The 26055-nt window shown below is 49.5% G+C and overlaps 1 long non-coding RNA gene across 2 annotated transcripts; it reads right to left on the reverse strand.

Annotated features, from left to right (window-relative positions):
* Positions 1-222: 222 nt before the first annotated feature.
* LOC131754420 (uncharacterized) lies at positions 223-26055 on the reverse strand. Of its 2 annotated transcripts, XR_010840237.1 has the most exons (7): positions 25904-26055; positions 24689-24860; positions 9363-9694; positions 7576-7710; positions 6505-6589; positions 350-454; positions 223-260 (listed from the first exon to the last, which is right to left on the reverse strand). It is a non-coding gene; the product is annotated as an uncharacterized lncRNA (long non-coding RNA). The 2 variants fall into 2 exon arrangements; XR_010840236.1 differs by lacking the exons at positions 223-260; positions 350-454 and adding an exon at positions 4044-5371.

The following is a 26055-nucleotide window of genomic DNA, read 5'->3' on the forward strand; positions in this document are numbered from 1 at the left end:
TCCAGGCCTGCGGGCTTCTGTAGTTGTGGCATGCAGGCTCAGTAGTTGTGGCTCACGGGCTCTAGAGCATAGCCTCCGTAGTTGTGGCGCATGGGCCTTAGTTGCTCTGTGGCGTGTGGGATCTTCCCGGACCAGGGATCAAACCCATGTCCACTGCATTGGCAGGCGGATTCTCAACCACTGTGCCACCAGGGAAGCCCTAGAAGGCTATTGAGACATGCCAGTAAAGGGCTCCAGACCTCAAACATGGGGCTGTGGCTCTGGGAGGCAAAGGAGGACACAGATTGGAGGCAGGCTGCCTTCAGGGTGGGAAATGGGGGGAGGGCAAAGGGGAGAGAGGGAGTCCCACCTGACCCCTGCCTGTTTCAGGACCTGAGGGGAGGGAGGCATGAGGAAGACCATCAAATTGGGCCTGGAGAGCCAAATGGAGGCTGGGCCCCTCCTGCAGAAGAACCTAGAAGAAGATCAGATGTAGGAGAAGATAGCGACAGGGCACGTTTAGGATGCCAAAGGGGCCTGGGACTTGGGGGAAGATGACTGCAAGCATCTGGCTCCCACCTGGAGTGGAGTATATGAAGCTGGGAAAACGAGACTACGGTTCAGATCTCTCTAGTTGCACATGCACATGGACACATGCATGGCTACATGTGGACACGGACGTGGACACACAAACAGTCTTCTTTGGCAGAAGGCAGAAAGTGGTGGTTCAGAGATTGGGCTCTGGAATCCACCAGCCCTGTCCCTGTGACTCTGGGAGCCTCAGCCTCCTCACTGACAGAAAGCCAATGACGCTAGCAGTCAACTCAATATGGTTGTTGTGATGACTTGATGAGATGCTGTATGCCAAGGCTGGGCACAGAGCCTGGCACTCAGGGAACACTCCATAATGGTAGCTCTGAGTAATACTAAAAAAAATGTGATCTGACTTCTGAAGCCAAGGAGCCATAAAGTATTTCATTCAGTGTATCTCACTTCTGAAGCCAGAGAGTCATAAAGTATTTCATTCAGTGTTAGGAGACAAGTCCACGGGAAGGCATGAAACCTCTCATCTGTTGCTATCCACTCCGGGTGGCTTTCTCTGGGTGTGTCTTGATGAGTCCTTTGCCTTTTATTTCTAGGACTCCTGGAGAAATGACAGTCCCTTGCTGCTGCGTTTAATTGGAGAGGATCTCAGAGACCCGAGATTATAATTATGACACGTTAAATGCCGAGCTCTTCGAAAGTCTGCCCTTGCCCTTGCTGTCACCCTGAACAGCTCTGAGAACCCAAACCCTGCAGCCCCCAGAGTGTGCCCTGGGTCTCTCAGCCAGGCCTCACCCGGGAAATCTGAGTGATGGTGACGTGCAGGCAGCAGGAAGACACACAGTAAACCTAGGAGCCTGTGATGAGCTCAGGAGAGGTGAGTTGATGATAAGCTATTTATAGCCCCACTAAGAGGCTCTGGCCGCCAGCTCCATGTGAGGCTGGGTGGAAATGATGCCTTTGTGGAGCTGAGAGCAGAGAATGAAACTGGTGATTCATGGGCAGGAGCCACTTGAAATACAAACGCTCCCGCGTCCCAGCCCTGCTGGCCTTTCAGACGCCCACTTTGGAAGCATGTAGAACAGAGTTGCTAGCCTACCGTCTCCAATCTTCATGCCTTTGGACAGGATGCGAGGACAGGCAGGTTCTGCCTCACAAGGGACCTAAGAAGGGCAGCAGTGCTCCTCAGAGAACCCCAAGACCCTGAGCCCACCCCTCCCAGGGCCTCAGCCAGAGCCCAGGTCAGGGCTGAGTAAGAAGTAAGCCCTGGGCTCAGGGGGCCTGCGAGTCAGAGAGAAAGGACTGTTCCTGCTCCTGCCCTCTGTCTCCAGGGGCAACACTGGCTACACAGCAGCTTCCTGATGACGCTTGTTCTGCTGAACATACGGATATGTACAATGAGGAAATCCTGGTAGTTTTAAAATTTATTCCCCCCAATTCCATAGCCCAGTACCTGTCACCTGAAATAGCTGTTGTTTATTTTCCTTGGTAGTATCTTGGCTTCCAGGCCAAAGTATACTTGGAGGCCCCAACTCAGCTCACACTCTGTGAGGAATGTGCTGGGGGGTCTCTAAGCTTTGTCAACCAAGACTGGATTGAAAGGGTCGAACCAGGATAATGAGGCATAACATAACTGAGCTCTGGAGCCAGACTGTCTGGGCTCAAATTCCATCTCCACACTTGCCAGCCATGTGGCCACCATCACATTCTTCTCTTAGACCCAGTTTCCTCCCTGGTAAAGTGGCGGCAATAAAAGAACTTACCTCAGTGGGTTGTGGGGAAGATGAAAAGAAGGAATGTATGTGAAGCGGTCAGCACAGTGCCTGGCACATGGAGGGACTCAGTAAGTGGGAGCTGCCACTGCTGCGTGCTTGTTCTTGCTGCAGCGTCTTGGCCCCTACACTGACACCATAGCCTGTGGCCCTGAGGCTCCTCATGGAGGTGGTGCCCTGAGCCTCAAGAGAGACCATCTGTCCCTCACAAGCACAGCCTGCATCAGGCTGCCCTGCATGATGGAGTCCACCCCTGGGCAGCTTGGCCCTTTGCGCTGCCTGCCCCTGCGCTTGCCTAGGAATCAAGTGCCTGTCTTTTGGGTTGGGCCTTGCCTGGGCTTGACCACTCTACTCTTCCACTCCTCTGGGCCTGGGGTGGCCCTTGGGGGCATTAACTATCACCGCCCAGTGGAGGACTTTACCTGAGGCCCCCAGGTATTAACTTGAGGTCTGTAGCCAGCAGGTTGCCCACCAAGGCGGGGCCTGGACGGCAGACAGGTTGGGCCCACCTCACCTACCAGCTGGGCATACAGCACAAACTGCTGAATCATGAAGGCCCATGAGGCTTGGCTGTTTGTACGTTCTCTCATCTCTAGCTGTCAGCCAAAACATAATTGTAGCTGTCACTTTGGCAGCAAGATGCTGTGATGTGTCCTAGTACAACTGCCTCTGCTCCATGGCAGTGAGCTTTGGGGAGGTGGGAGGAATCTGCAGCTGCTCCCATGGAGAGAGCCGTTCTGGAAAGTGACCTGTGCAATGTTCAGCCAGGTGCAGCCTCAGGGGTGGTGTGAGCACCAGGGTAAGGCCCTGCATTAGAACAGGCACTGGCATGCCTGCATCTGCATCTGTATTATGCAATTCTGAAATGAGGCATTTCGGGCAGCTACAAGGGCTTGGAAAACAGCCTTTAGACTTACACAGAAGTTCGACTCCAGTGTGCCTGGGCTGAATGAGTAGTTAGACAGTGTGGTACATGGTGTAGGGAGATGGTGCCAGAGGTATACCTAGGGCCAGATTGTGAAGCAAGGGGCTTGAAGGCCAGGCCATGGAGCTTGGACTTGATCCTGCAGGTAATGGGAAGCCACTGAAGGACTTAAGGGAGAGAGTGATGTAGTCATACGACATTGAGTGCCTGGGCTCAAACATCCAAAGTAGTGGCACTGGGTGTAAAGACCTCCCCTCCCCACGGCAGTGGTGTGCTGCGTAGGAGGGTGTTCTGGAGTGCATGGGGCAGCAGCCCCAGGATTCAGGGGTGACTGTAACTCTGTGCTTAGTGGGTAAGTGTGGGAAGGGTCACCTCTAGTCAGGCTAGCTGCAGGTGTTCAGCACGTGAGAGGAGGCTCATGCCTTCCTTCTTCCTTGGTCCTCCTAGGCCAGAGTTCCTTAATGAGGCACCTGTGTGCAGATGTGCCAAATGCAAAGGACTGCACACACTCATGCCAAAGGTCATGGGAGGCTCCTGGGGCTGAGAAATGGTCCCACTGCCTGTGGGTGTTGCCTCCTTCACCACACACACACTAAGAAAACAGCAGAGACAAATATCCAAGCTTGGGGAGATTCCCTAGAAGGAAGGTTCTATCCTCATGAACTTAAAAAACTGCCAGTTCATAGGTTGGTTAATGAAGACAGAGAATATGAAGTGTTGGGAGTCATTATTAGTGGGTGAACCACCCATGAGCACGGAAGCTAGAGCATATATCTAAACCATCATGTAAGTCAGGAGGAAGACAGGATTCAACTGACAAAAATTGTGTGTACCCTGCTCAGAAGTGCATTGTTGTGCAAGCAGTGGTTTGGCAGTCATTCTTCCCTTTCAGCTGCAAGCCAGGGAGGGCGGGATGCCTCTCAGTTGTCAGGAGAGGAAGGGAAGGGGCAAGGAATGTTCCCATTCTGGAATGATCTTCCATCAGTGTTCCCTGAGTTGGGCTGCCAGGAGAGCAGAAGGGAGGGGATGCGACAGGTATTGAACAGTGAGGAAGGTCCCTCACCTGCACAGCCCCTGACACAAGGTGTGTGTGGAGGGTGGGTGCCTGGAACCCTTTGGCCTGTGGGTGGAGTCTGAACCTTATCCTCTTCCCTGAGGATAGGCAGCACGTCCTAACCACCACTGGCTGCCCAGGGCTGGCTTGGAGCAATATGCCAAGATGTAGTTTTTCCTATTTGGTTTGCTTTTTCCTTTAAATTTTAACAAGTATCAGCTTTTTTTTTTAATATAATATACAATCAGAAAAGTCCAAACAACCATATGTACAGCTTAACAATTATAAAGTTAATATATTTTTATAGAGAAAAGTATAAAAAAGAAAACAGACAGCCCTTAAACCTGACCAACCTCCACTGAAATTCTTTTAACATAGTTTAAAAATTAAAATAGTACAAAAAGATATAAAATGGGGCTTCCCTGGTGGCGCAGTGGTTGAGAGTCCGCCTGCCGATGCAGGGGATGCAGGTTCGTGCCCCGGTCCGGGAAGATCCCACATGCCGCGGAGCGGCTGGGCCCGTGAGCCACGGCCGCTGAGCCTGCGCGTCCGGAACCTGTGCTCCGCAGCGGGAGAGGCCACGGCAGTGAGAGGCCCGCGTACCACAAAAAAAAAAAAAAAAAAAAAAAAAAGATATAAAATGAAAAGTAAGTGCCTCCTCCCTCCCTCTTCCCCACAGGTGAACACTAACAGTTTCTTGCATATCCTAAATTTTTTTCTCTGCATCAATAATGTTTCTGGAGTATGTGATCACACAAGATTTGTCTGTATTTAACAATAAATTTAAAAAGAGAATATAATCATGTCTGTCCCAAGATATAAAATTAATGTGTCAAAGATTTAGTTTAACTCATTAATTAATGAGAGAACCACTAAAACATTACAACCAATTCAAAGGAGAGCTCAAACTATCACACATGATAGTCAGATAAGGAATGCTGAAATCATTTCAGAAATGGATGCAAAATTGGTCAAAATCCACATGGCAATAGTCAATTGTCTTCCACTAGACACAATCTGTATAACTGTGAACAGGAATTATTTGCATTACTATTAAGGTTTTACAACTTCACTTCCATCTTTAGAGCTGAGAAATACCTAGTCAAAGACACAAAGACAGAAAGAACCTAGGTGGGTAAGTTATTCAGGACAACCACTAAATTTCAACATCTTTCACAGTTTTCCCTACACTTGTAATTGGCTCCCTACCTACATCCCTCCTTGGAATTCCCCTGCCGACAACCCCTGCTGCCCTGTTTATACCAATTGACATGCTGTACATGTTCCAGGTGATGGGCCAGGGCTGAAAGCCTAGCCTGGGAGAACCAACAATCACACAGGCTGAGCCAGCCAAGTGCTCCCAAGGCCCTGACACTCTGCTTCTTTGGTTGTGGGCCCTGGAGTTGTGAGTCAGGCTGACTCAGGACTGGTGGTCATGTTGGGCCTTGTAAAAGATGGTTAAGGGTTTTGTGAAAAAGGGAAGAAATGAGAAATGCAGGGAGAAAGGGCCTGTAGTCCAGCACAAAAGACAAAATGTTTGTCTAATGAGCTTCCAGTTCCTGGGATGACTTTGTGCATTTGGATTCTGTGAGAGTCCTCTTTATGCTGGCGTCAGCTTGGGTGGTGTCTGTTCCAATAATTCCTTACCCAAGGGAGTAGCTGACATGCAAGATGTATTATGACCTAAGGAGCTGGGGTGGTATCTGAGGCAGTTTCCCACAGAGCCCAGGGTCTCTGTTGGCACCACAGGGCATTATGTCAGCTGCAGAGAGCAGAGGGCAGAGTGGGTCTATGATACAGTAGAAAAGAACAAATACCTGCCTCACTGCATCCTTGTACAATCACCTCATCTCCTATGAACAGGTTTTCTTATCTTAAAAATGGGGGACCATGCTTCTTTCTGGCTTCCTCCCTGGTCCCCATGGAGGTCCAGTGGGAGGCATAGGTGTGAGTCTACTGCCCAGGCCAGTCATGTGGTAGGAACTAAGCGCACAGCACTGGCAGGATGGGAGAGCTCAGCCCCTCTGTGCAAAGTGCTTTGGGAGAAGAGGTTTTGTGCAGAATGGTCAGTCATGATTAATTGATGGGAGGCTCTCAGGCAAAGGATCAGATTTCACAGATAAATACACACACACACACACACACACACACACACACACACTTTGGCTCTCTTGAGAAGGAAATGTTCATTCAGCATAAGGCAAGCGTATCTAAATCAAGATTTTCCATACCTTCAACAGGTTCCTTTCCACCATCTTCATTCATTCACTGAGCATGTACTGAGCACCTACTGTATGATGAGCACTGTCCCAGATACTGAAATCATGAGACAAAGAGTTAGCTCCTGCCCTTGCAGTGTTGGGAAGCAGACATACAAAAAGAGCTTTACCAAGGAGTGTGATAAGAACAGAGAGAGGAAAACAAAGGATATTCTAGCAGCACTCACCCATGACCCCAGTGTGGCATCAAGGATCCTCAGGGCATGGCCAGAGGAAAGTCTAGTGTTGCTGGAGTGCCATGGAAAGTAAGGGGCTGGCTGCAGTGGGGCCAGTCATGTGGGGACTCGGGGGCCTCAGGAGAAAGTCCATACTTCACACAAGAAACTGAGTGCTGTGGTCAGATTTGTACTGTAGAACCGTCACTCTGGCTGCCCGTGAAGAGTGGTTGGAGGGGAACAGACTAGAGGCATAGAGACCTGTTAGGAGGTGGCTACAGGCATCTGATCAGGAAGTGATGACCTGAACTGAGCAAAACAAGTGGAGGGAACTGATTCAAGAAATGTTTTGGCCAGGATTTAACCTGAGAAATGAGACAATGATGACTGTCAGATTTTCAGCAAGGACAACCATGCGGTTAGGGTGTTGCCATCACAGGAGAAAGAAACCCCAGGAGGAGAAGCAGGTTTGGGGGAGGGGGATGGGCTGGACAATGGTGAGTTCAGTTTGAGACGTGGTGAGTATGAAGGACCTATGTACATGCAGGTGGAAGCAATCTGAGGCAGATGGACACACAGGTCTGAAATCTAGGGGGCAGTTCAGGCTGTGAAGCTGGAGGGAATGTGGGCACAGACAAATTTACATGAGTGTGGTTGGGGAGGAGAGGGCAGGAGAAGAACTGGAGGGGCATCGTGCCCTTCGGCCCTAAAATTCTTACCTGCTGAGAATGAGGGTGGGGAAGGGGCTGAGGGCAAGGAGAGGATGCTTGGAACACCTGTTAGGGGAAATACCAGAGAATCTGACCTAAGCCTAGCAATACAGGGGCCCTGGTGGCTTTGGAGGTCATAAATCTGCATTGACACTGACCTGTCCTCCTCAGGGTCTTCCCCAGGACATAGAAGGCAGGAAGGTTGGTCGGCCTGTAGTACTTGGGTTGCAGTCTTACAAGACAGTTGTGGCAGAAAGTTCATTTCCTTTTCAGTGTGTAGCAGAGAGAGCTAACTGTTCACCAAAAAAAAAAAAAAAAGTGCATCCCTTGCCCTGCCATAGAACAGAGTTGAGGCAGGAAAGGGCTTCCCGGCAGAGGCTACATTTCCCAGCATATACCCCTCCTCTCACATCTGTTACATCTGAGAGGAGTCAAGTGACACGTTCTTGCCAATGGAATGTTGATCAGGGATGACATGTATTTTCCAGCCCCAAATCGTTAAGAAGCAGATGTGCCTTCTCAAACCTTCTTTTCCTCTTCTAGTTTGAGGCCCTCTTGGATACCACATGTTGGAGATGGCAGAGCCACAAGGTGGAAGGATCCCGGTCCCTAAATCATCACTTGGAGGACACACACCACTGATCAGGAACACCCATGTGAGTTGTTTGTGAACAAGAAATCAACTATATTGCCTGAGCCAATATACATTTGGGGATTTGTTTGTTATAGCATCTAGCATTATCCTAACTAATATAGGGTTTAAGAAAATTGTTGGTTGTTCAGATGATTCTAATGCAACCAGACTGGAGAATCAATTGAAGCCTCTTGGGACAGAAAGTCTTTGTTGAAGTGCAAGAGCAGGAGTGGAGAGTGGACTGGAAAAATCTAGAAAGCAGGAGGTCAAGGCCTCTGGTGGAATTCAGGAGGCTAAGATTTCAGAGAGAGGCTATCCTGCAGTGTGGCAAGAGCCAATGGGAAAAGGTAAGGAACATTAAGCAGGTCCGGGAACTGTGATGCTGGAGGTCAGGAATCACGTTGGATGGTTAGTCCACTTGGAAATTGTGGTCTATGACAAAGCAGGACATGGGGTGGAGAAAAAGTGTCAGAGGTCTGGCCACTGTCTTGCAACCAAGGCAATGGGAAGAAGTGCTTTAGTTAAAAACTAGACTAACCATCAGGACTGCCATCACTAAGCCCTGTCAGCTGCCATGGCTGAATGGATCTGAGAAGGGTGTCTCATCATTGGTGAGGATTTGTTCATTAGGCCACAGAGATGCACACCTGAAAGCTGGTCCATGAAAGGAACACCTGTAAATGCTGAGGCAGGCTAACTCCATCCAGAAACAGAAACAGCCAGACCCACAGCAAGAGTGCTTTCTTCAGTTGGTAGAGCAGCTTGGCACTCTCCAAATTTCTTATTTACACATCTGTTTGAGCCTCATGGACATCCCATATAAAGACAGTGTCCTTCTGTGCCGGGTAAGGTCATCAAAGTGTTAAATAAATGATAGCACTCAGGAGGGAGTGGAGCCAAGTTCTCCTGATCCTTGGCCAGTGGTCTTCATTATAAAATTCCTTTTACAGACATTTTTAGACATTAACTACCCATCATCTTGGGAAGATTTAGGCCTCAACATGCCCCTGGCAGCAGGAATGACGGGGATGGCCTCCAAAGGCACTTCCAGCTAGCAATTCTTAAAAGAGTTTCTGAATGAGTAGTTCCAAAATAAGACTAGGAATAGGAATGACAGAAAACTCAAAATAATAGTTGTGAAAATAAGAGAAGTTTATGTCTCTTAAAAAAAAGTCTGATGTAAATGTAAGGGTTGCTATGGCCTTCCACAATTTCAGAGGGTCAAGGCTCCTTCTATTTTGTTTTTTTTCCTCTATTGTGTAACAAATTACCTCAAAACTCTGGCTTATAACAACAATAAGCTTTTCTTACCTCACACTTTCTGTGTGTCAGGAATTCAGGAGTAATTTTGCTAGGTGATTCTGGCTTAAGCTCTCTCATAAGGTTGCAGTCAGGATGTCAGAATGGAGCTGTGGTCACTTGATGGCTTGACTGGCACTGCAACATTGGTTCTGGCTGATGGCAGGAAGCCTCAATTCCTCACCACCTATAATCCTCCATAGGGTTGCTTGAGTGTGCTTACAACATGGCAGCTGGCTTCCACTAGCCTAGAGCAAGTGCAGAAGCTGCAGTGTCCTTTATGAAGTAGTCTCAGAAATCACACTATCATTTCTGCAATAGCTTGTTGGTTACACGGGTCAGTCCTGTTGAATACGGGAGAGAATGAAACAAGGACATTCCAGTAGTTGAGAATTACTGGAGGCCATCTTGGAAGTTGGGCTACCACATCTGCCATCTTCAGAGAGTGGCTTCATCCTAATATTCTAATATGGCTGCTCTAACTCCAGCTATCACATCACAGAAGGTACTTTCTGGCTGGCATGAAAAAAGAAGAAAGGAAGAAGGGCATGCCTTTCAAGAAGTTGCATACACTTACGTATAGCTTATTTACCAAAACTTAGTCACATAGCTGGAAAGGAGGCTGGGAAATTTAGTATTTATTTTGGATGCCATGTACTCAACTAGACCAGATATTGGGGGACACTTGGCAGGCTCTGACACATCAGCAATGTTCCTGTGTATATTTCAAAGGATGTTGTGGGGAGGGGAGCACAGAGGACATCACTATCTTGGGTTACTGACCTGGCTAAGGACTTCTGACCCATCTTGTCTGGGAAACGTGTGTGTGTGTGTGTGTGTGTGTGTGTGTGTGTGTGTGTGTGTGTGTGTGTGTGTGTGTGTGTGTGTTGCAGGGACAGGAGAGGAGTACAGATAAGTGCTTTATCCTGTAATTAGTGAATCTCAGTGTCAAGAGAAAATAGTCCTTAGAAGAACTCAGGAGACAAATGAACATTAAAAACAGACTGAGTCCTAGAAACCCAGCCAAGAGTGGTCCCAAGAATTAAGATGATCCAGAAAATGAGAAGACCATCACAGGAGATACTGTGAGAGCAGCCTCGTTCTGCACCCAGACCTGCAGGTTTAAATAAATTCTAGGCAGCCCAACTTACGACCCAAATGCAGAAGCCCAGATGGGCAACTCTACCAGCTGTGTTTTTAAGATTGTATGATTCCTGATCAATGAACCAAAGAGACCAAATGCAAGAGTGTTAAGAGCTGAGCTGCACATTTGCCCAGAGACCTCTTAGAGACCAGAGCCAAGGCTTGAGCAGCCAGCTGGGTGCTGACTCAAGCTGGGGTTGAGCCCAACATTGGAGCCTGGCTAAGCAGAAGATGAGCCATCAGCCAGCCAGAGAATTCTAAGGCTTGAGAAGCCCACAGAAAAGCTGCCCTGGCAGAAGGAGGGCAAGGCTCTGACTTGGCTGAGTGGCCAGTGACAGAGGGCACTGTCACCCTAGAGGAATGCAAGGTCTGGAGCAAGAAGCCTATAGCTGGGGCATCCAAGGGGGCAGCTGGTACTGCCAAGGTCCCTGTGGCAGGGGCTGGCTTTCTCTTCACTGCCAAGGCCTGCCTGGACCTTGGATCCTTATCTTGAGGGTGGAAGAGATGGACTGAGGATTCAGAGGTGCTCGCTTCATGGAGGGTGACTACAGTCTCCTACCTGCCTGGCTAGTCTCGTGTGCCCTGACCATAGCCCAAGCTGGATAACGTCCTGGGTCCTGAGTCCACACCAGGCCATCTCCAGATGGGGTGTCAGGGTACCCTGGGTAGGCAGCATGCTCACTCACCCGGGTCGCAACCCATGCTCCTTATTGTACAAGGGTTGTCAATCATCACCACATTGCTGCTGCACAAGGGTCAACCTCCAGAGCAGTGAGGGATCACCACAGCTCCAGCCTTCCCCACTCTGCCTTGGCCCGAGTGCCAAGGTCACCGAGAATTTAGGGGACCTCTACAGACTGCTAGTTTGAGGACCCCTTCAAGAAAGACACCTCCAGGTGTGGCTGACATCAGGCTCCAACCTCAGGTGGGGGTAGGGGGGTGTTGGAGGCTAAGGGTGGGCTGGTAGGGGGTAGTTAGGAAGGATAAAGCATCCCAAAGTGGCCTGGAATTGGCTTGGGAAATCCAGGACTGTGCTTTGTGGCTCTGTTGCAGCAATGCTTAGTGAGCACCTGCTCAATGAGGCAGACACTTGGCTACCCCCTGGGGACACAGAGCAGGGGAAGGCTCATATGATATCACACCAGACCATAAATAAAGCAAAACAGCAGAGGGTTCAATATGCAGTGATAGGTTAAATACATGACACAGAAACAATGGAGGAGGGGAATGTGCTGGTAGAGTGGTAAAGGGAAGCTTCACTTCACAGAAGAGGTGGTACCTGCAAGAAACAACAGGAGTTCCTCAGCCACGATGGGGCCAGGTGAGGAAGGGAATCTAGGCAAAGGGAACAGCAAGCCCCAGAGATCTTAACTGTGAGACTACCAGTGGTAGAGGAAGAGATTTTCCTTGCCTGATGTGTTCATTGGACTCTGAAATTTCTGAGCCCTTTCAGGGTGCAGTAGCCTTGATCTCTTTCCATTCAACAACTCAGAGGAGTCAGAGAGGGCAGAAGATACTCCCTCCCTGCTCGTTGGGTTTTCTTTCAACTTTGAGTCCTTGGTAGCTGGTCATAACAGGGTGGGGGGAACCATAATTATGAAGAGGAGAAGGGTTCTTTGATCTTGAAGAACCTGCCCAAGGCCCAGTCCATCTCTACGTAGGTCCTCAAGTCACCTTGGATGGCCCCTTAGGCATGACTGTCCCCAGCAACCTCTGATGGGGCAGGAGGCAGGGCTGGGAGGTGCACTGGCTGGGGCACTCTAACCTACCCTCCCTGCTGTCAGACCCAGTCCGTTGAGGTGTCTGGGCCTCTCTGGAACCCTTGGGAACCCCCAGCATTGCCAAAGCACCATCCTGCATCTTGCAGGTGGCCCTACAGTGTGAGAATCGTCATCTGGCTCATGCTGACACATCCTAGTAACTTTTTTGGTGGTGTACAGGCTTGCTTTTCCTCTAGGACCCAGGAAAACATGATATGCAAATGAATCACCAGATGACCCAAAATCAAACAGCTGCTCTGGAGTTCTTCTGTGAAGGCAAAAGGAACTGGAGGCCCCAAGAGGTCCACCTCCTTTCTGGGTCAAGGTGGGCAAGTGAGACTGAACCAGAGTTACACTGGGATGTCACCCTGTCTCTGGCTACAGGTGGACCAGAAACCTCAGACAGAGCTGCCAGTGCCCAGCGAGGCATTGGGAGGATTTGTGCTGCAGGTGGAGGGTGGGTCATCAGTGCTGAAGTCCTGGCCAGCCCAGCTCATTCATCCAGGAATCCCTTTCCCCTGACTGTTGCTCTTCTGACTGAGATATGCAAATAGCCTCCTGGCAGGCCTGACCTTTCTCTCACCTATGCCAGCTCCAGCCCCAAGGCCTAGCTCAGGTCACATCTCTCTGGTTCAAAAACCCCTTAATATAAACTCCTTGGTGTGGCATCCAAGGGCCTACCCACTACAGTACTAACTCACCTCTCACCAGTCTTCCATAAACTCCTCCTCCAGTCCAGTGTGTGCCCATCCTTTTTGTCCTCTTCCCCTAAAGCTCACTCATCTTTGAGCCCTGGATCTTGCCTTTACGGGGTCCAAAGGTCCCCTTGCCACTGCTGCCCTCCTGACCAGGACCAGCTCCAGTGCCATCTCACCTATCAAGTCTTCCTTGTCACCCTCTGCCCTCTGAACCTATGGCCTGCAAGATGGAACTTTTTACTAGATTTGTATCGTTAATTATAGGAGTGATACATGCTTGTAAAAACATCCCCACATTATAGAAACATACACAGTAAAATGACTGTGTCATCCCAACTCTCCTTTCCCTAGAACTCACCCCAGTCAACAGTCAGGCATGCACATGGGTGCCCGTTTTACACAACAGGAGAGGGGGCCCTTGAGAACTTTCCATCACCACTTGACATGGCGGTGGCAGGGTGGTGGTGGGGAGGAGCAGAGTGGGTGGAAGGTTTCAGAGAGTGGTGACTTGTGTTGACTTTGGAAAAAATCACTTGCCTCGAGGTCAGTCTGTGGGACCCCTTGATTTCTTTCAAAGAACAGAGCCCGGGCTTCCTTGGTGGCGCAGTGGTTGAGAGTCCACCTGCTGATGCAGGGGACACGGGTTCATGCCCCAGTCTGGGAGGATCCCACATGCCGCGGAGTGGCTGGGCCCGTGAGCCATGGCCGCTGAGCCTGCGCATCTGGAGCCTGTGCTCAGCAACGGGAGAGGCCACAACAGTGAGAGGCCCGAAAAAAAAAAGAAAAAAAGAGAAAAAAAAAAAAGAACAGAGGCCCAGGGAGGCATTTATAGTTCTCAGAAGGATATTCATTCTGTTCACCCAAGAGCCAGAAACTCAAGTTCAAAAGGCAGTCAGGCTGCTTAAGAATCCTGTTGGCCTAGCACAACCCCCACTATAAGCCCGGGCTGAGCTGAGCGGAAAGTCAGGCAGCTTTAACGGCACGGTCACTCGGTCAGATGGAGAAATGCAGATTTGAACGCTGGCCTGCCTTTCTCCAACCTGGGCCCTTGCCTGGCCCCTGTAGGTCCAATGTTCTGGCTGGTCAACCTGGAGCCCTCTACCCACCGTGTGCCCTGCTGGTGAAGCAGTGAGTCTCCTTACAGCATGGCTCAGGAGAAGAATCCGCCCAAGGGACTACTCTCCCTCCTTAGAGTAGGAACTAGAGGAAGAAGCGGGGCTGTGCTGGCATCTCCTTCTCCAGAGGTTCTAGCCCATGTTTCTAGGCAGTTTGAGCAACAGGGGATAGATGTCTTCCCTAAATAACCCAAGCTACCACATCTCTCCCCCACACTCCAATTCAAATAAATATTTAAGGAAGAGAACGGACTGCGGTACACCAAGGTAGGAACACCTAACCGCAATTTAGAGATGTCAGGGAAGGCTCCAACGTATTGGCATATGAACTGACACTTAAAAAATAAGCAGGATGTGGCCAGGTGAAGGTGAGAACAGCATTCCACACGGAAGGAACACCACTGGCAAAGGCCTAACAGTGAGAGGGAGCATGACTTTGGAGAAACTGGAAATTCACTGTGGCTGAGCCTAGTGTGTGAGGGAGACATGGAAGGGGTGGGCTTGGAGAGGTCGACTGCTTGGGTGTGCAAACCTCAGGGCTTTGTCCCAGTGGCCAAAGGGAGTCAAGGAAAGGTTTTAAGAAGATAAGTGACATTTCAGACAGATGACTCATAGACCATGAGCTGGAGGTGATAAGTTTGGAGGAAATGAATGCCTTTGGGTGAGCAATAATGGTGGCCTAGACTAGGGCAGGCACAGTGGAAGATGAGAGGAAATAGAATTCAACACAGCATGTGGGGGTGAGGAAGAGGAAGGTGACCCTGGCTTAGGTGTTGAGGATATAGATCACAGATCAACAGTCACATTCAGCCAACAATTATTAACTGGACTGGACTCAGGGTATAGGGATCTGGAGGTCCCCACACACTTTCATACGTAAAGAACTGAAGGCCAGTGGCCAGTGATAAGCCCCAATCTGGCCATCTAGCCTGCTGACATCAGTGCAGACCTGACTGGGCACCCAAATCTTGATTTGGGCATATCATGTACACACAGAGGCTGCTAGACACCATAATCCTGAAGCAGACACCCCAGGTCCACAGCCGACCACTCTCAGCCAACCCAGTGCTCCCCTGACCTACAAGCCAGATATCCCCAGTCAATCAGCAACACTCAGAAACTTTGTTTTTTGAATACAGAACAGAGATAGTTCATGACCAACCCCATTTCTCCCCCTTCCCCAACCTAGACTTTCTGCTGGAAGTTTTTTGTTTGGCAGTAAAACTTTTCTACGCAGAAGTCAAGCTTTGGCCTCTAGTCTTAACTCAAGCCAGAGGCCTCCACCAGCCACAGGGCCTGAAGGGGCTTCAACAAAGTTGGATACACCTTATATGTTCTTTGCACAATTCTGATACTCTGTACTCTGTGGTCCTTCTTTGAGCTCTCCTAGGCACCTGCGGGTGCAGTGAGCAGCCCAATAGGGGCTGAGGGTGTTATCTGAGGCCATGAAACATGGGGGCAGTGGGCTGTGGGGTATGGTGGAAGAATACAAGTAGGAATCCCAAACCCATGGTTATGGTCTCCAGCTCCCGTGACCTTTCCTCTTTGGGCCTGTCCCTCCAGCCCCCAGGCCTTTGCACATGCTGTTCCCTCTGCCTGGAATACTCTTCCCCTTCCCCTTTGTCTGTTTGACTCGTCCTTCAGGTCTCTGCTTTCCCAGGGAACACCTTTTTTTTTTTTTAATAAATTTATGTTCTTGTTTTATTTATTTTTGGCTGTGTTGGCTCTTCGCTGCTGCATGGGCTTTCTCTAGTTGCGGTGAGCAGGGGCCACTCTTCATTGCGGTGCATGGGTTTCTCATCATGGTGGCTTCTCTTGTTGCGGAGCACGAGCTCTAGGCACCTGGGCTTCAGTAGTTGTGGCACAAGGGCTCAGTAGTTGTGGATCATGGGCTCTAGAATGCAGTCTCAGTAGTTGTAGCACACGGGCTTAGTTGCTCTGCGTCATCTCACTGACTTCTTGATCCAGGTCAGATTCTTTAGTTAAATATTCCCATAGACCCATGTTCTATTACTTCTTTCCCTTCATTAGGGGTTTTTGTTTATTTGTTTGTTTGCTACCATCTGCCTCCCCCAGCAGACTTCTATGAGAGAGAGGTTCTGTCCTACTCACTGTTGTATCCCCAGGCCCTGGCAAGGGACCTGTCCAGTAGTAGGTACTGAATGAATGCATGAATGAACAGATGGATAGATTTCACTTGGTAAAACAAAAGCTCAATTGGATGAGACGCTTCCCAGCATTGACATAACCTTCTAGGCCTCTATTGTTTCATCTCTGAAATAGGAAGAATGTTTCCTGCTGGCTGCTTTACTTCTGTATCTAAAATGACTCCAGTTAGTCTGATAAAGTTTGGGATGCTTTAAAAACAACTGGGATAAAGGTTCCTATTTGGCTCAAGGACCTTATTTTCTGACCCCTGGTCACATATATATGAACACTGAGAGAGAAATTCAGGCTGTGCCAGAAACCCCAGGGCCCTCTGTCAGAGTTGGAGTTAGACAACCCCTTGCAGAGAAGGATGAGTGGCCAGAAGCCCCAGCCATGCCTCCTAGAGTTAGGGCGGTAAAGGCTCTCCTGTGTTCCCATGGCCTGGCAGGCGGGGTGTATGAGTGTCACAGCTCAGAACTGGGAATGGTGCCCCATCAGGGACTCAGAGTCTACTCATTTATCCTTCTGTCTGTCTTCAGTGATGGACTGAGTGTAGGAGTTTTTCTGAGGCAGAGCCAGAGGTATGGCTTAGGGCCCAGTGAATCATCTCCCAAGAGTCTAGGCTGCACAAGAAGGCTGCCTGTATCCACCATTGCTTTCACTGCTGCAGGTGGACCTCACCTGCTGAGGTCCAGATCTGCTTATAAGATGCACCAGGATGAGGACACCATCTTTATAATCTTCATGAAGAGATTCTGCCCAGCCATTGTCTCCCTGAGGGCTCATAACTACACATTCCTATTCCCCACAGTTTTGAGGGAACTTGTTTCTCCTGGAAGGGGTAGCTGGCTGGACTGGAAGGATGACCTGATTAGGGGTTGGAGTGAGACAGAATCTCAGCCACATCAAAATTTGCGCTAATATCCCTAGCCAGGATAGGGAGTACCAGGTCCTAATAAATGAATAAGGTTCTTCAAGAGCTGAAAAACCTAAATGAGGAAAAGGAGGAGGCATCTGATTCTGGAGGAGCCTTTTCAGTGGCTTAGGAATGCAATGCCCATTATACAAATGGGTAAATTCCTGCCATGGAGATCTGTCTCTGATGGAGACCTGGGAAGAACCAAAGCTTTCAGTATTTTAAAGAAGGGTAGCCCCTTGCCCCCACTCTTCAATGTGCTAAGTCTGTGCCTTCTCCTGCTCAGACCACCATTCATCCTTACTTCATTGATGGTTCCTGGTCACCTTGGGACACCCTAGGTGGCCCAGGCCCTCCTTAAACAAACTCACAAGAGTCAATACAATCACTATCAAAATCCCAACAATGTTTTTTTCAGATATAGAAAAATCCATCTTAAAGTTCATATGGAATCTCAAGGGACCCTGAATAGCCAAAATGATCTTGAAAAAGAACAAACTTGGAGGTCTCATATCACCTGATTTCAAAACTTACTTCAAAGCTATAGTAATTAAAAGAGTGTGGCACTGGCATAGAGACAGACATATAGACAAATGAAATATAATAGAGAACCAAGAAATAAATCCTCACATATATAGTCAAATGGTTTTTGACAAGGGTGCCAAGACAATTTAACAAGGAAGGAACAGTCTTTTCAACGAACAGTATTGGGAAAACTGGATATCTACACTCAAAAGAATGAAGTTGGATCTTTACTTTACACCATATACAAATATTAACTCAAAATGGTTCAAAGACCTAAACATAAGAGCTAAACTATAAAACTCTTAAAAGAGAACATAAGGGAAAATCTCCATGTCATGTCACTGGATTTAGCAATATTTCTTGCAAATGACACCAAAAGCACAGGCGACAAAAGGAAAAATAGATAAATTGGGCTTCATCAAAGTTAAAAACTTCTGTGCATCAAAGGACAATACCAATAGAGTGAAAAGGAAACCCATGGAATGAGAGAAATATTTGCAAATCATATAAGGGGTTAATATCCAGAATATATAAAGAACTCCCACAACTCAACAGCAAAAAACAAACCAACAACCGAATTTAAAATTGGACAAAGGACTTGAACAGACACTTCTCCAAAGAAGATAGGCAGATGGCCAGTAAACACATGAAAAGGTGTTCAACATCACTAATTATTAGGAAATTCAAAATTAAAATCACTATGAGATACTAATTCACACCCATTTGGATGACTACTATTAAAAAACAAAAAACTAAACTGAACAGAAAATAACATGTGTTGGTAAGGATGTGGAGAAATTGGAACACTTGCTCATTGCCAGTGAGAATGTAAAATGATGCAGCTGCTGTGGGAAATGATATGGCAGTTCTTCAAAAAATTAAAAAGAATTACCATATGATCCAGTGATTTTAGTTCTGGGTATATACCTAAAAGAACTGAAAGTAAGGACTTGAACAGATGTTTGTACTCTTGTGTTCATAGCAGCATAATTCACAATAGGCAAAAAGTGGTAATAACTCAAATGTACGTCAGTGGATGAATGGACAAACAAAATGAGGTGTATACATAAAATGGAATATTATTCAGCCTTAAAAAGGAAGGAAATTCTTATATATACTACACTATAGATGAACTTTGAAGACATTATGCTAGGTGAAATAAACCAGACACAAAAAGACAAATACTGTACGATTCCACTTGTGTTAGGTATCTAGAGTAGAGTTCATATAGAGATAGAAAGTAGAATGGTGGTTGTGGGCTAGGGGGAGAAAGGTATGGGGAATTGTTGTTTAATGGGTACAGCGTTTCATTTTGGGATGATGCAAAAGTCCTGGAGATGGATGGTGATGATTGCTGTACAACAATGTGGATTTACTTAATGCCACTAAACTGTACACTTTAAAATAGTTAAAGTGGTAAATTTTATGTTATGTATGTTTTACCACAATAAAAAAAGAAAAAGTTGAATGGGAGTAGGCACCTGAATCTATAAGTGTCCTCTTCTGAGAGCTTACTCATGACCCTAGGAGATAGTGGGAGGGATGGGGGCAAAGGGAGGGGGCTGTCTGTTCCCCACCTCTACCACCAACCTCCCTTTATTTCTGCCTCTCTAATTCGTGGTCATTTCACATGTCCTATTCTATGTGTGTTGTCTAGATTGTGACTGTCATTCTCAAGTAGGTAGACTCAAGAATAAAGAAATAAGACAGCAAGAGGTGACAGGTGTTGGGGGGATAGATTGAGGTTCAGCAGGGATTCTCAGATCTTTGGAGGGGGTTGGCAGATTGAAAAGTCTTCCTAGTCTTAAAAGATGAGTAAGTGACAGTTAAGAGGCCAGAGAGATGGGAGAGTCATAGTCAAGCTCGGGGCACACAGAATGAGACCACTGTAGCTGAGTTCTGTGGTCAAGGTAGCAGGAGATGGGGCTGGAGTCATATTGGGCAGGACATTTACCCAAGGGGATCATAGCGCCCTGGAGGGTTTGTAGTAGGAAAGAGATCCATTTGACTTACATTTTGAGACTCTCACTCTGGCTGTTGGGTGAAGAATGGACAGCAGGGGGCATGGGTAGGAGCAGGCAGACAGTGAGAGGCTGCTGCAGGCATCCAGAAGAGAGGTGGTGGTGGCTTGGCCTGGGTGGTGGTAGTGGAGGTGGAGGGCTATGGACAGATTCTTGAGGTGTTGGGAGGAAGAGATGCCAAGGCCTGTGGCTAGATTGGACATGGGGCTGAGGGGCTTGCTGCCCAGCGGTGGATGGCAATACCATTTACTGAGATCTAACCAGTGGCGGGACAGGTTGAAGGGACAAGTCTGGCACCTGGTTGCTGAGAGATGAGTGGTCAGTTCACCTTTGCTGATTACACATCACAGCTCTTATATTCAGAAAGTTCTTCGAGTCTAACCCTGACCTTCTGGCTGCAATTGGAGCTCCAGCCATTCCAGGTTGCCCTTGGTGAGTCTGCTCGGTGCTGAGAGGTGGTAGGACTGAAGCATGGGCTAGCGGCCAAGGGCTTGGGTGGCAGGTGTGCCTTTTGCATGACCGCTATTAAGCATATCAACCTGTGGTGCCTGTCAGACTCAGACCCAGGGAGCCCATGCCAAGGTGTGTGGGCTGGAGGACCCGGTACAGGAGCCTCCTGCCCCAAGCACTTCAGGTCCATACATGCCCCTCATCCTGCCTCTGGAGCCCTCTCTCAGATCAGAAGCATCCCCCAGGGCCCTCAAGAAGGGCTCTTCTTCATGATTCCTTCAGAGGTAGAAGGTGGAGAGCAAAACCTCTGATCTTGATGCCAGACACAAACTCCAAGAAATTACTCACCAGAGGGCAAAGCTTCAGAACTGCCGGAAAAGGGCCCTGCCCCACAGTCTGGTTAGAATAGCTGCTCAGCAGGGGCTGTGGCACAGGGGGCTTTCAAAGTTGGGGCCAAGGCCCTGACAAGGCACAGCTCCTTCCAGAGCTAGGCTGCCCTACACCTCATCTTACCAAACTATAACTGCGACCAGGGAGCCATAGGCAGAAACCCCCTTGGATCTGCCCCCCTTGTTGACCAGTTGGGACCCTCAAAACCCCCAGACCTACCCAAGACGGACTTGCCATGTGTTTGGGGTCCCATCAGTGGCTTCCTCATCCCTGATCCCTATCGTGCCCTTCTGGAAAGTGTCGATCAGTGCCACAGCGGCCCTCATCCTGGAAGCCTGCTCCCTGACACCCTCAGGGAAAGGTCCCAGTATTGGCCTCTCATGAGCTCCCCATTCCCAGGAGCTGGGATCAGATGACCAGCCTACTCAGATTTCCTTCTCCTGTCCACCCACCCACCGATTAGCTCTCCTGGGCCTGGTTCACAGCCATGTCTGGTGTTAAGGCCTGCCAAAGGGTAAAGGGACGAGCACTGGGGAGGGGAGAGGTGACCGGGGTTCCACCTGGCTGGGACAGAGCCAGGGAGTTGTCCCAGCAGAGATGACATCTGGGGAGTCATTAAATCTGGAGGAACAGAGTGGATTCACCCGGGTGGTAGCTCCCCCTCTCCCGAGCAGAAGCTTGTGTGGTGTAGCCTTGAGAGGCAGGCCTCTAGGGGAGGAGCCCTTTGGCAGGGCGCTCTTTCCCCATGATGCCTCCTGTTCTGTGCTTTCGCAGCTTGAGTGGTGAAGACATCTTCCTCATGGGAGCAGGGTCTCCAGGATGCTCAGCCCCAGGCCTGGTTCTACCCTGGAGCCACACAGAAACGCCTGCCCCCGATCCTCCTCCCCACAATCCTGTGAGCTCCCTCAAACCACCCACTCCTGGCTGGGCTCCTAGATTTGCTCCAGAGGGCTGGATGGGGTAGGAGGGGCCTCACTAAGTGTCCAGTGTCCACTTCAGGCAGGGGCTGGGCCTGGCCATGTGCAGAAGTGTTTTGGGGTGAGGCCGGCCCGGGACTTGCGAGAGGTGTCAAGAGAGGGGCTGATGGCTAGAGGGGTGGGCCATAGGGGGAGACTCAGCCAGTGTGCTTTCCCAGCAGCCACCTCGGATGGCTCCAAGGGCTGCCCTAAATCCTACTGTCACCTTCATCTCCATTCTCAGCCACTGCCAAGAGCCCTGGCCTCTCAAGGGTGAGCCAGTAGGTGAGCTAGCGAAGTTGGGACTGCCCCCTCCCTTCCCGCCACCCTTCTGCCTCAGGTTCTGGGCGTGGGACAGAAGTGCCCATCCCTGCTTGCCATCCTACTCTGTGTGGTAAACAATGTAACCCACATGCCAGGCCCCTTCTGCCCATGAGATTGTGTCCTGTGGCTCTCCTGGGGGCATTAGTGCTCCCCCTACTTCCATGTCCAGACCCTGGCCAGGGTGTGCCCTCCGTGCCTAGGGAGTCCCTCAGAGCTTTTCAGGTGTCATGCCATTTGTCCCTCTGTTCCTGGCAATGCCCTGGGAGAGGAAACCCAAATTCCCTGACGATAGAAGGTCAGGAAGTCAGGGAGAGATGGAGAAGGGCACATTACCGAGAGGAGTGAGTGGAAAGGTGCAGACTCTCTTCCCCTTGCCCCTGGTTCACCACCCTTCTCTGGCCAGGTGATTCTCCCACTTGCTACCACAGCAATCTTTGGGAGGAAAGAGGCTGAAATCTCTAGGGTCTCTGGATATTTGGAAAGATGGGGTCAGGGATAGGAGGACTGCTAGAAGTAACCTCCAGAGAACAACCATGACCTAGGATGGAGTCCTCATGGGCCTGTCAGCTTGCTCTAAAACTGGATGGGGGACAGCCTCCATAGGGGCCTGAGGAACCCCCGCCCTCCCAAAGGATCCTGATCTTTGCTAGGTCCTGTAATGTCAGGCTAGTAACCCTGGTACAGACTCCCACACTGTTAGATGAGCCCTCAGGGAGTCAAACATCTGGGCTTCAGTGTCACTTTGGCTACTTGCCAGAGCTTCGTGAGCTTCTGCCCCTCTCTGAGAGCCTCAGTTTCTGCATCTGTAAAATCGATATTATCATTCCAAGGGCTCAAAAGAAGTTGGCTTTGTTCCTAAATATCTCCCTTCTCTGCCAGTCATTCATTCCAAAAGCCCGCCCTCCTTATTAGCAAGTTCTGGTTAAGCATTGCTCTAGTCAGATACGCTTGAAAGGTGGCTGGGGGCACAGTGAGTTTCTCATCTTTTGGGGAGGATGCATTTTTCTGATGCCATTGGGCCTTCTAGCCCCTTTCCCCAGTGCTGGCCATGCCCCCATAACTTGAGACCTCTAGGCAGCACCCTTGCCAGCACCCTGTGCTATGTCCAGATGATTCCAATCCAATGGAATGCAGCCTGGGCAAAGATGTCAACACAACATTCCTTTGCTAATGGGAACCTAAGCTGTCATTGGCCCAAGCAGGACTCTGACACTCAGCCATGCCACCCTCTATTTCAACTGACACCTGTTGGCTGAGTCCTTATTTTGCGCCAGGCACCTTGATAGGCTAGGAGGCAGGGAGTGGGCAGAGAGGAAGGTTAGCCATTCCATTGCCCCGACTGGTCCCCAGAGACCAGTGGTATCCTCATACACAAGGCATTGAGGTTCCATGCTAGCAAAATCCTCAAGGTGGGGACTTGCCCCTGAGAGCCAGTCAAGGAGGGCAGGGAGGGTTCAGCCAGGTCTCCAGACCCACTCACACCCTTAATGAGGCGGCAGTGCCATCAGATGTCTGGTCCAGCAGGCTGAACAGAGAGAGCAGTCCTCTCACATTTAAGAGAAAATAGGATGTTGGGTTTACTATCAGGCTCAAAAGCAGGGAGCTGGCAATAAATCAAGAACTGAAAAGCTATGTCAGTGCTTCAAACTAAATTTCCAAGCCCGGGAAACAATTGCGCATTAAAATCCATTGGAAGAAAAAAAAAATCTATTAAAATTTCAGGAGAAATGCTTTACTATAAATTAGATTTTTCTGCCAACCAAGATAATTCAATAATTTCCCCTTGACATTCTTGAGATTGCTCTTTGGGGGGAATTATGATGCTTTGAAGTTGGGAGTGATTTGTTTCCAAGAAAAGATGAACAGTTGACTGGGAGTGGAGGTGAGAGGGCAAGGAGGGGACTCTTCTACTAAAGGGGAAGGGGGCCCCTTTTGGGGGCTCTGTGCCACTGGACAGAGATTTTCCAGGATGGCCATGAGGACTACAGTGCAGCGCTTTGACCAGGGGATGCCCCAGGCCAGACGTGACTCTGACAGGAGAGTGTGTGTATATGTGTACGGGGGTGTTTGGGGAAGATATTGGGGTCCTCCAATATTATCTTATAGTTAGGGCAGCCTCAGGTCTTACAGCTTTCCTAAATAACTGTCTAAAACCTTCCTCAACCCTTATGGAACCAGAGCTGGCTTCAGGTGCCCAAGGTCACTTCTTAGTTCTGGGTGCAGGGTAGGCAGAGGTGGCTGCCTGCCTCCCAGTCTTCCTTTCTTCCTTTGCTGTGCAAGATTCAGCACCAGCCAGGGCCCGTCCCTCACATCTTATTTATCTCCTGTAATTTGGGGCTTTGATCCTAGCCCCTATCAACCCTTGTCTCTCTGTACAAGGTCCAACGCAGCCATGATGCCAGACTGTCTCTAGCATCGTTGGCCAAAGCCACTCTGACTGGATAGGACAGCTGGCAGAGGAGGGTGCCAGGAAAGGGGAGGGATCTTGGAGGACTAGGCACAATCAGACAGGCCACTGGGTATCAGCCTCCAAGACAACTGTGGGGAAGGGGCAAGGGACCCAAGTCAGGACTTGGGTGGGACAGGGCTCCAAAGTCAGCCAGCCTGGCTATGAATTCTGGCTCCTCCACTGGCAAGTGTCTTAAACTCTCTAAGCCTTGATACTGCTATCTGTAAAATGAGATAATACTAGTACCTACCTTATAGATAGAACTAAATGTGACAATGTGTGTGAAGCCCCTAGCACCATGCCTGGCACACAGAGGTGATACACAGTAGTATCTTTAGGACAGATCTTCCCACTGCAGGAAACCCATCCCCTGCAGCCCCTGCTCAGGCCCCCTTCTCTTTCCCTTCTGTCCCACCAAAACTTGCCTGTCCTTGCGGACTTACCTCCTCAAACAGAATCACGAAGAATGACGCCCGTAGAGCTGGGCTGCCTGCTGAGCGCCGTCACACAATTGTGCTTGGGAAGACTTTACCCACGGTGGTCACTCATTGTTGCTACCAACTACCCTCACAGGAAGGTTGGTTGATGTTAAAATTCTCTCATTTTGCAGAGGACCTGGGAGGTAAAGTGACACTGTTCAAGGTCACATATCTGGGAGAAGAGGTTGGAGCTGGGACTAGGGCCCAGGTCAAACCAGCTCAACCAGAGGCAGTCATTCATCTTAAAATACATCCTTCTTTCCATCCTTCCTTCCTTCCTTTCTTCCTTCCTTTCTCCCATGAAACAGAGCCTCCCAGAGCCCACACAATGGCCACGGGGACAGAGTGGCAAACTGAGGCAGGGATGCATGGGCGTCATCTTCTTTCCAATATTCTCCGAGTCTCCAGAAGAAATATCATGGAGCGCAGCAGAAAGAGGTCAAAGGGGAAGGAAGTGGGAGAGTCTGGGAAAGTTTCCATTTAAGCAGCTGTCAGAACAAGCCATTCACTTGGACACTGCCTGACTCATAGAATAGAGAAATTCGGTGTTTTAAAGGTCATCTCATCCCACCCTCTTTTTGAATCATTTCTTCCACAGGTGCTCCCCCACCCTAGACAACAGGGACTCACTACCTTCCAGGGCAGCCCCAGGGTGCTCTTTGTTCCTCCACCCCTTATGGGGCTCAGACTTGGCTTTCTGTGGCACAGTCCTGGCCCTGACCCCACACAGGCAGGGGCCAGCCAGCAGCTTCTCACTTGGCAAGGTCCCAGGTTTGGGGAGCTAATCTGTGAGCAAGGCAGGGGCTTTCTGGAGACTGCGTCTCTCCAGAGGACGGAGCTGGGTGCTATCAGGGCTGTGTTCCCCAGGGATAGCCCTGTTCCTAGGAGTTTCCCCTCAAAGTGGAGGTCAAAGGGAAACTTAGGGCTGGGAAACTTTGCCGCCACCTGAAACCAGGCTGGGAGTTCAGCAGACATGCAATCAAGACCACTGCAATTGCCTCAAAATGATAAATATTTGAACTGAGTTAGCCCCAGGCCAGGGGATGTCCAGGTTTCTGGTTTTGCCTAGGGAGGCACCCCCCAGGGGACCTGCTAGCGCCTGGAGGGGCAGGACATGGGAGACATGGGAGCTGGGAAGGGGCAAGAGGTGTCTGGGGGTTTGGAAACTGTAGCCCTTACCATTCAGTAGCTGTGTGACCTTGAGCAAGTCGCTGGGCGTCTCTGAACCTCAGATTCCATGTCTCTTAATGGAGGTAATAGTGGCGCCTACTTCAGAGCCCTGATGGAGGTAACAAGACACGATGCCCGCAAAGTGCCTAACACTTAGTGAG

This window comes from Kogia breviceps, chromosome 4 (assembly GCF_026419965.1).
Source record: "Kogia breviceps isolate mKogBre1 chromosome 4, mKogBre1 haplotype 1, whole genome shotgun sequence".
Lineage (NCBI taxonomy): Eukaryota > Metazoa > Chordata > Mammalia > Artiodactyla > Physeteridae > Kogia > Kogia breviceps.